Genomic DNA, 9578 nt, shown 5'->3' with positions numbered 1-9578 from the left:
AGTAGTGAGTAACTCACTGAATAGCCAGAAATAAAGGTATATATACCAAGCTTAACAAGGGGGTGGGAGTGGGGGAGGGCTTCCATGGGAAAGTTTGGAAGGTTCTGTTGGGCAGTATGTCTCCATGAGAGCTGAATTGTTGAGAAAATCCCTCCGAGGGGGAATAATGGCAGCTACATTTTTGGAAAGCTCTGCTTTAGTCCGATAAGAGAAGCTCTGGTAACATTTCTTTCTGTATCTTCTGTAGCTCAAATGTTTCCACTTTAAAATAATCTTTATATGAGGCAGCCAGATGGCTCAGTGGGATAGAACGTGAGCTCTGAACAACAGGGTTGCCGGTTCGATTCCCACATGGGATAGTAGGCTGCACCCCCTGCAACTAAGACTGAAAACGGTGACTGGACAACGACTTGACTTGGAGCTGATGGGCCCTGGAGAAACACATTGTTCCCCAATGTCCCCCAATAAAATTTATTAAAGAGAGAGAGAGAGAATATGCACTGTCGTTATAAATAAATAAATAAATAAATAAATAAATAAATAAATAAATAAAATAATCTTTATACCAACTCTAGCGGTGGGTCCCCACAGGTTCAAAATGTTAAGTGTTCACAGATTGTGTGGATGAGACCCTGTTCCCACAGGAGAGGTGGTGAGAATCACCTAAGTGTCCAAAGCCCTGAGATTGGGCCCTCCCCACCCTAACCCCTGTTGTCTTGGGTTGTAGCATAGGAAACTCCAGGGAGTCCTCTGTTCATTCTTTTTTTTTTCCCCTTAATGTAGGTAAGACCTACAGACAGTAAACTACACCAGTCTTAAGTGGTATACAGCTTAATGAATTTTTACAGATGTATCCGCCACTCAATTCACAATATAGGACATTTTCGGCACCTCAACAGGCTTCCTTGTGTTCCCTCCCAGTCAATAGCTATTCCCCACCCACCATCCAAACCGCCATTCTTACCTGTATCACCACAGATTAGCTCTGCCTGTTTTTGAACTTTATGTAAATGGAATTAAGCATTTATACTCTTTTGTGTCTGGCTTCTTTCTCTTAACTTTATGCTTGCCAGACTCACCCATGTTGGTGTGTGTAACAGAACTTCATTCTGTTTTGTTTTGGGGTAGTATGCCACTGTATAAATATACCACAATTTATTATGCATTTTCTTATGGATGGACATCTAGATTGTTTACAGTTTTTCACTATTCTGCTATGAACACTCCTGTATATATATGTCTTGGGTATATATATCCGGCAGTGGAATGTTGGGTCTTTAGATATAGATGTGTTTAGCTTCCGTACATAGCATCTAACAGTTTTCCAAATTGACTGTGCCGGCTTTTGCCATGCCAACTGCCATTCCCGTTGTTCCACATTGGTATCTCGTCAACAATTGGTATCATTGGTCCTTTTCATTTTAGATATTCTTGTGGATGTGGGTTTCTCAGTGTCACTTAACTTGCATTACACACGTCCTCTGCTTTCCTAGGGGTATGCTGCCGCCAGGGAAATGATTTTCCCAAGGAAGGTATCTGGAGGACATAGGGAGGGAGGAGGGAGGGCAGGGAGAAATAAAATATGCATGCACATGTGCACACACATGCACACTCAGCTAGAGAGGAACCTCTGCTAGTACTGGAACATCTGGGAAACAGTCTCTTCAGTTTGGGTAAACCTAACTCTGGGGACCCAGGCTGGGGTAGGGGAATGATGTAGGAGAGACAGAAGAAGGAGGACATTTGGAAGGAGAATAAGCACTGAGCCAAGAAAAGGCAACGTGCGCACAAGTCAGCATCTTTGGGCTCTCTATAAGGCCCACAGAATGATCCCAACCAGAGAGGCCACGTCTCAGATCCTCACCTGAAAACCCTCCTGCCAAGGAAGGGAAATCTCAGGCTCTGGAAGTATGAATGGGGCTCACCCAAGCTGGGCCCAGGGCTGTCTGTTCCCCAGGATCCTGTGTCTCTGAGCAGGAGAAGCTGTAGCTGGAAGAGCTGAAGGGAAGAGAAATGTGTCCCCGCAGGAGGGACGCATTTTGTGCATCACTTCAAGTCCTCTTGGCCTCACTTCCTACTCTAGCCACTGTTGCAGAAACCAGTTTCCCAGGAGCGACCAGGAAGTGCCTTGCCATTTGCTCTCTGGCGCAGGGTTTCCCTGACACCAAGGCTTGGGATGCTTCTGGGAGCTGCTCAGCTCTCCCACACCAGCAACAAAAAACTGGGAGACTTAGCCGCCTATGGAGCAACCCATAAACCATGGAAATGGGAGCCGATGGACTGATGCCATCTGAGACATATGGTTCTCAGACACATTTCACAAGGCTTCTTAGAAGGTCCCACAGGATCCAGACAATAGTCAGACAAAGCAGGAGCCAACTGGATAACACATCTTTATCCTGGCTCTCCCTCATTCCCAGCTTCACTGCCCTTTCCCCTCAATCCTGCTCCTTGGGATTGTGTTCCTAAATAAATTATTTGGGTTCTGCTTTCAGAAAAACTAAGCTAAAACAGACTCCTTACCCAATAACGGGGCTCTGTCCTGATAGGACCTTCCATGCTATAATCATTTCCTTGGAAACCAGTGTTCAGATTAGCAAAGGTTTAGAGTGAGGCTTGGATGGGGATAATGGGTCATTCCATCTGGTTGGAACATAGAGAAGGGAAGGGGACTAGCAGGAGATAAAGCTACTATGTCCTTGGGACTGTGTTGTGAAGAAAATTGCACGCCATGAGTGGAAGGTTATCCTTTATTCTGGAGATGATAAGAAGCCAGCGATGGTTTTTGAGTAGGGAACTAGCAAAACCAGAGCTCTGCTACAATGTGGGCAGAGACACATTCGGGGAAAGCCCAGGGCTAAAGGTCCAGTCAGGGGGCTATGACCTGGGACTTTGGCAGTGGGACTCTACGGGGAGCAGATGTAAACCATGTTTAGTAGAACTAGAAAGATTTGGCACCTTGCAGAGGGAAGCCAGGGGCAGAGAAAAGTAAAAGATGACCTTGACGTCTGAAGTCCAGGAAGCTGGAGGGCAGAGAACTATTCACAGAACAGGAGGAAGAGCAGGTCTGGGACGGGAGGTGATGGGCTCAGCAGACCCCAAAGCCGCCTGGCATCACCCTCCGAAAGCTTTGAAATCCTCACAAGAAGAGACCCTCTGGGAGACCATTTCCAGCCCATCAGAGGAAGGTCCCATGCCTCTCCTTTCACCCTGGGAAGAGAAGCAGGTGGGCATGAGGTTACAGGATTCAGACCAAGCTATTGCAGGACTTACAGACAATAATATGGTGCCTGGGAAGGAATATGGAAAACAGAAGCATGAATTTCTTAGCCAAAGGGGTGCTAGGTTCTTACTTTCTACTTTCAAGAAATATTTACTAGATTCACTGCAACCATCACAAAACAATGAATGTGTCAACTTTACGTTTTATAATTTGTATGGCTAATTCTATGCACATTTAAATGTGTTTACAACAATTGCAGGTTTCCGTTTTCTTCTGGTTGAACCAATGTGGAAGCACACAGGATGGCACCTCAGAGGCAGCACCTCCGGGCCCAGCAGGCCCCGTGGGCATGGTGAGCTCTGCTCCACGGGTCCGGGAGGAGCTTCAGAGGACGTGTCAGGCTTTCTTCTTGATTCTCTTCACAGAGATGGAGAGGGGCATCCCTGGGAGGCTGGTTTGGAGAAGCTTCTGGACCTAAGTGAGTGGTAAGCAAAGGGTTGTTTCCTCTTCAGCTTATTCACGTGTCCCCAAGTAACAGTTATCTGGTTTTACATTCACCAAGAACCAGGCCCTTGCACGACTGCCCTAGAAGGAAAGTTCTAGGACACAGATGAGAGAAAGGAGGCTGAGAAAGACTGAAGAAGTTGTATGAGGTCACCCAGGTAATAAGTGGTGGAGCCAGGATTTGAACCCAGGTCTATGTGGCTCTTTCCATTGTGTTTTGCTGCCAGAGTGATCAGATGATAGAATGGGGGCAAGCCTCTCCTCCAGTGCTGGGCAGAGAGCTCTGAGAGGTCAGGGCTGAAGGCAGGACACAGAAGAAAAGTAAAGAACAGAGGGTAAGTTATGGAGGAAAGAGGCAAACCACAATCTGTGAGCCAAATCTGTCCTGGTGCCTATTTTCATACAGTCACAAGTTAAAAATATTTTTTACATGTGTAAGTAATTTAAAAAAGTCAAAAGAAGAATAATATTTCAGGACACATGAACATTATGTGAAATTCAAGTGTTTGTGTCCACGGGCAAGAATCCTGGCTCCAAGCCCCCAAACCATGGCTGCAATGGAACTCTGTCCCAGCTCAGGCCTCTTTTTGCCCTTTGGTAACTTCTCCCCGACTTTGGGGCCCGGAGGCCAGGGAGGCAGGAGTGGATTGCCACCACCGTTTGGGGGAGAACCTCCGGGACACTCACCATGCTCTGCATCCAGTCTAAATTGCTCCTGGCAGGGCTCCGTGCGTTCTCTGTCCTCAGCACCATCTGCAGCACCGTCTTGGTATTCTGAGAAGCTGAGAAACACAGGGTGAAAGCTCCTGTTTTGTCCCTGCCTTTCACCACTCCCCGACCTTCCCCACCCCACTTCTGCCCCACATCCTCAGCACCTCTCTGCAGACTCCTGTCTGTCCTCAAAAGTCCACATGGGACAGGTCAAGAGGTAGCTCCACTGCAAGAGAAAGTGGGTCAGTTAGGTGGAACCCAACCATCTCATTCCTCATCCTGATCCCCAGCCACCAATAGCTTAATCATTCTGTGGGGCCTGGAAAATGGCTCAGAGGGAGCAGCAGGTGGCAACGAGCAGTGGGGAAACAAAGCTGGGAAGAAGGTGTAGGTGCTTTTGACATAAAACGGACAGCGTACGAGGACCTCAGAATTGTTAGGGACACTCCGGGGCCATCCAGTCCATATCCTGGCCTTGGCCTGAAGCACAGATGAGGGACTTGCCTCTGCCAATCACAGCATTCAGCTCAGCCTGGGGTGGAAAAGAGCCTGCATGTGAGTTATCAAGGTTGCAGAGGGCGTGGTGGTCGGGGCAGCAGTCCGATACCACACGGCAGTATTTATCGCAATAGCAGCCGCTTCTCTTGCAGTGGTTATCCCTTCCAAGGCAGCAGAGGGGCTGGGGTTGAGAGCAGCTGCCTACAGACAAAGGTACATCAAAAACAGGCATATTTAACAAATAATGCTGGAATAAATGTAGATCCATATGCAAAAAATGAATTGGGACCTCTACCTCATCCCAGAATGGATCACTGGGTAAGAGTTAAAACTATAAAACACTTAAGCCAAAACATAGATGTAAATCATCATGACCTTGGTTTAAACAATGGTTTCTCAGATATGACACCAAAAGTGCAAGCGACAAAATAAAAAATAAGTAAACTAGACTTGATCAAAATTTAAAAGTTGTGTGCCTCTAAGAATACTATCAAGAAAGTGAAAAGACAATCCATAGAATGGGAGAAAAACATCTGCAAATCATACATGTGGTAAGAGAATTATGTCTAGAACATGTGAAAAACTCCCACAACTCAACAAAAAACAAGGACAAATAACCCAATTTTCAAATAGGCCAAGGACATATCCAAAGAAGAGACACAAATGGCCAATACACACATGAAAGGATGCTCAGCATCATTAGTCATCAAGGAAATGCCAATCAAAGCCACAATGAGATATCACTTCACATCAACGAGGTAAGATGGTGAAAATAAAAAAGACAGAAAATAGCAAGTATTGGTGAGAATGTGGAGAAATTGGAACCCCATACATTGCTGGTGGAATTGAAAAATGACGCAGTCACTTTAAAAAAACAGTTTGACAGTTCTTCAGAATGTTTAGGAGAGTTGACCAAAGGATTCATCAGTTCCACAGTCTTCTACATACTTAAAAGAGAACTGAAAGTGTATGTTCACATAAAAACCTGTACATGAACGTTCTTAGCAGCATTATTCATAGTAGCCAAAAAAGTGGAAACAATTCAAACATCCATCAACGGATGAATGGATAAAACAAAGATGATATAGCTGCACAATGGAATATTATTCAGCCATAAAAAAGAATGAAGTATAGAGACATGCTACAACATGAATGAACTTTGAAAACGTTATGCAGAGTGAAAGAAAGCAGTCGCACAGGCCACATAATATATGATTCCATTTATATGAAAGGTCTAGAATAGGCAAATCCATGGAGACAGAAAATAGATGAATGGTTGTCAGGGACTGGGAGGTGTGAGAAACAGGCAGTGACGCTAGAGAGTGTGGGCTTTCTTTTGGGGGTGATGAAATGTTCTGAAATTAGATAATGGTGGTGGTTGGATAACTCTGTGAATATATTAATACTAAAAACCACTGAGTTGTACACTTTAAAAGGATGAATTTTATGTTGCATGAATTATATCTCAATAATACTGTCATTAAAGAGAGGCACAAGAATGAGACAAAGCTGAGAGAAGAGTGAGAGAGAAGAGGAAGACAAGATAAAGAGTGTGACACGGATATGACAGCAAGGAAGAGAGAGAGAGGCCAAAGAGAAAACAACTGATAGAAGAGAGTGTAACAAAAGGGACAGAGAAAAATCCCACAAAGTTAGAGGAAATTCTCTAGGTTCTCTATTCACAAAAGTCTCACCAACCCTAATTCCATGTTTCCCCGAAAACAAGACCGAACCAGACCATCAGCTCTAATGAGTCTTTTGGAGCATAAATTAATATAAGACCCGATATTACATTATATTATATATTATTATATTATATTATATTATATTATATCATATCATATTATGACCCGGTCTTACATTATATTAAAATAAGACCGGGTCTTATGTTAATTTTTGCTCCAAAAGACACATTAGAGCTGATGGTCCGGGTAGGTCTTATTTTTGGGGAAACACGGTTCTTACCAGTTCCCCAAGTTGCTCAAGTCAATTATTATTTGATCATTGCCTATCCACTATCAGATGAGGGGGGTTATCTTCTTTAAGAGATGGGGAAAGCAAGGCATTGTCAGGTAGGGAGCATGGCCCAGGTTACCTGGTCAGTCTGTGGCTCAGATGTGAATAGCCCCGAGATATTCTCATGCCCAGGACTCTCAGTGCTACTCTCTATTTTTACATTGACCTTTCCAGTTGCCTCCTGTTAGGTTAGCACCTGCCTGGGGCTTTGTTTAGGGATAAAGTTGAGGGCCTTCCAAAGTTGACAAGATCAACTGGAAGCAGGTTTCTGAAAGGATTTGGGGCTAGGTGTGGTCAAACCCAGCTTGTTGTGGAAACAGGGACCAGCAGGTGTCTGGTGGGAGGGGAGCAGTGGCCCAGGAGGTCAGACCTTTCAAGGTGATGGTGGACTGGTTTGGGCTGGGGTGGTAGCCTCTGAGTTTGGCCTGACTTCTGCCTCTTGTTCAGCTCAGGAGCCTCCTGCAAAAGATCTGTTTCCCTTCTCACATCATCCCTCTTCCCAAAAGCCTGGTCCAGCATCAGGTTATCATTAATACCAGGGATGGACCAATGAGGACGGGAGCTGGAAAGAGTCCCAGGGACCATCCAAACTAGGTTTGCAGACCATTTGTAAGATCAATTTAGCGGTGACCAGCATTTATTTTAATAGAATAGAATAGAATAGAATAGAATAGAATAGAATAGAATAGAACATATCCACATGCATTGTATATATAAGTTGTATATACTTATACTTTTTGAAATTGTTTTTATATACATGTATGTATGAATTGGGTCACAGTGTAAAATACATTTATTAATGTGCATTGGGGCCATAAAAGTGTGAAAGCCCCTGATTTAGAAAGGGAAAAGCCATTTTCCCAACGTCATGCCTGAATGGGTGACAGAGCTGTTAGTGGAACCAGTAATCCTGACTTCTTCCCTTCTTTCCCTGCCACACCATGCTCAGGGTTCTCACTCAGAAAGCCTCTGGTTGCACTTGCCATTGGTCTCTGCCTCTAAACACCCTGCATACTCCTCCTTTTGAACCTTTGCTCAAGCTCTTTCCTCTGCCTGGAACACCCTTCCCTCCCATAGCCACTAGAAGAACACAGTCTTATCCTTCAAGGTCGTGTTTAAATTCATTCTCCTCGAGGTTGCTAAGGAACTAGCTTATGATTTGAAAATGATAACAAAAACTTCAAACATTTATCCAGCTTCTCCATGCAAGCCAAAGGGAAAGATCTTCTTTATAGAAGAACTCCAGCTAATAAACCTGGAAGGAATGATAGAATTAGAAAACCACCATTTGGCAACCCCTAATGGAAAAAAAAGGAATATAAACAACAATCAGTGGAGGCTAAAACCATTAGAAAAAGGTTGAAGGGGAACTATTATAATGGACCTATAGTGCATGCATCTGGCTGATCAAATTTAACACCAGTGAAAGTAGGACAACCTGACATTGTGTGTCTCCTTCGAGATGCAACAGAAAGCACATAGCCCCACCTATGGAATATTGTTGCCAGAAGAAATGAACCTTAACCACCAGATTGCAGGAAATGCAGGGGACAGAGAGGCATCCACCAGGATTCAATTAGATTAAATCCAGAATGTAGGACATTCTACAGGAAAAATAACCTGGTTTCTTCAACATATAAACAGAGGGAGAAAAAAAAAGAAAGAAAAGAAAAGAAAGAAGGGGCTGAATATAAAGAGACTTAAGAAATATACAAGTTAAATGTAATTTGTAGATCTTGTTTGGATCCTGACTCAAATAAGCCAACTACCTTTTTGACCATAGGAGAAATATGCACACTGATAGGTATTAAGTGAGAGTAAGTAATTATTTTCATTATTTCAGCTCTGATACAGTATTGTGGTTATATTTTTAAAATATGGTGGATAAGAACTTGGGCAAAATGTTGATAATTTTGAAGTTAGCCAATAGGTACATTGGGCTCATTTTACTATTCTCTCTACTTTTGTATATGTTTGAAATTTTCCAGAATAAAAAGTTTTTAAAAATAAATTCGGTCTATTCTGAGAGGTCTTCTTACACACCCCAACTGAGATTAACATTTTCTTCTCACTCTGAAAACCTATTGATTTTAACTTCTAACATAGCATTAATCCCTGGCTCTAGTATTGTTACAGCCTTCTTTCTAGAGGTGTGTATTTGTCTTCCCTACCAGCAACTTGAGGACAGGAACTGCGTCTCTGAATTTCTAATGCCAAGTAATTTTTACTTAATTAAAAGCTCTGAATTGAACTTGGGTTCACACTTGAGCTCCCATAAGAGTTACAGGTCGGGAAAGAGTTACAGTTACTAACAGTCCCGACTGGTACCATCAGAAAAATGACAATAAAGGAAAGGAAGTGCTCCCTCCACATAGTGACCAAGCACCCATTCACTCATTCGTTCGTTCATTCATTCATTCATTGTTTTCTATTGAGTGCCATCGTGGATCATGGAGATACATTCCACTGCCCTCTCCACCACCCACCACAAAAAGAACACCTTCCAGGAGTTCAGTCTTGTGACCAGAGCATCATCATACTACAAATCACCAGAATGTCACTGTATTGTATGGTCAGTGCTGTGACACAGGTAAGAGGAGACAGCCATGGTGTTTGGGGGAGAGGC

This window comes from Rhinolophus ferrumequinum, chromosome 2 (genome assembly GCF_004115265.2).
Source record: "Rhinolophus ferrumequinum isolate MPI-CBG mRhiFer1 chromosome 2, mRhiFer1_v1.p, whole genome shotgun sequence".
NCBI lineage: Eukaryota > Metazoa > Chordata > Mammalia > Chiroptera > Rhinolophidae > Rhinolophus > Rhinolophus ferrumequinum.
Note: the sequence above shows the minus strand (reverse complement) of the source record.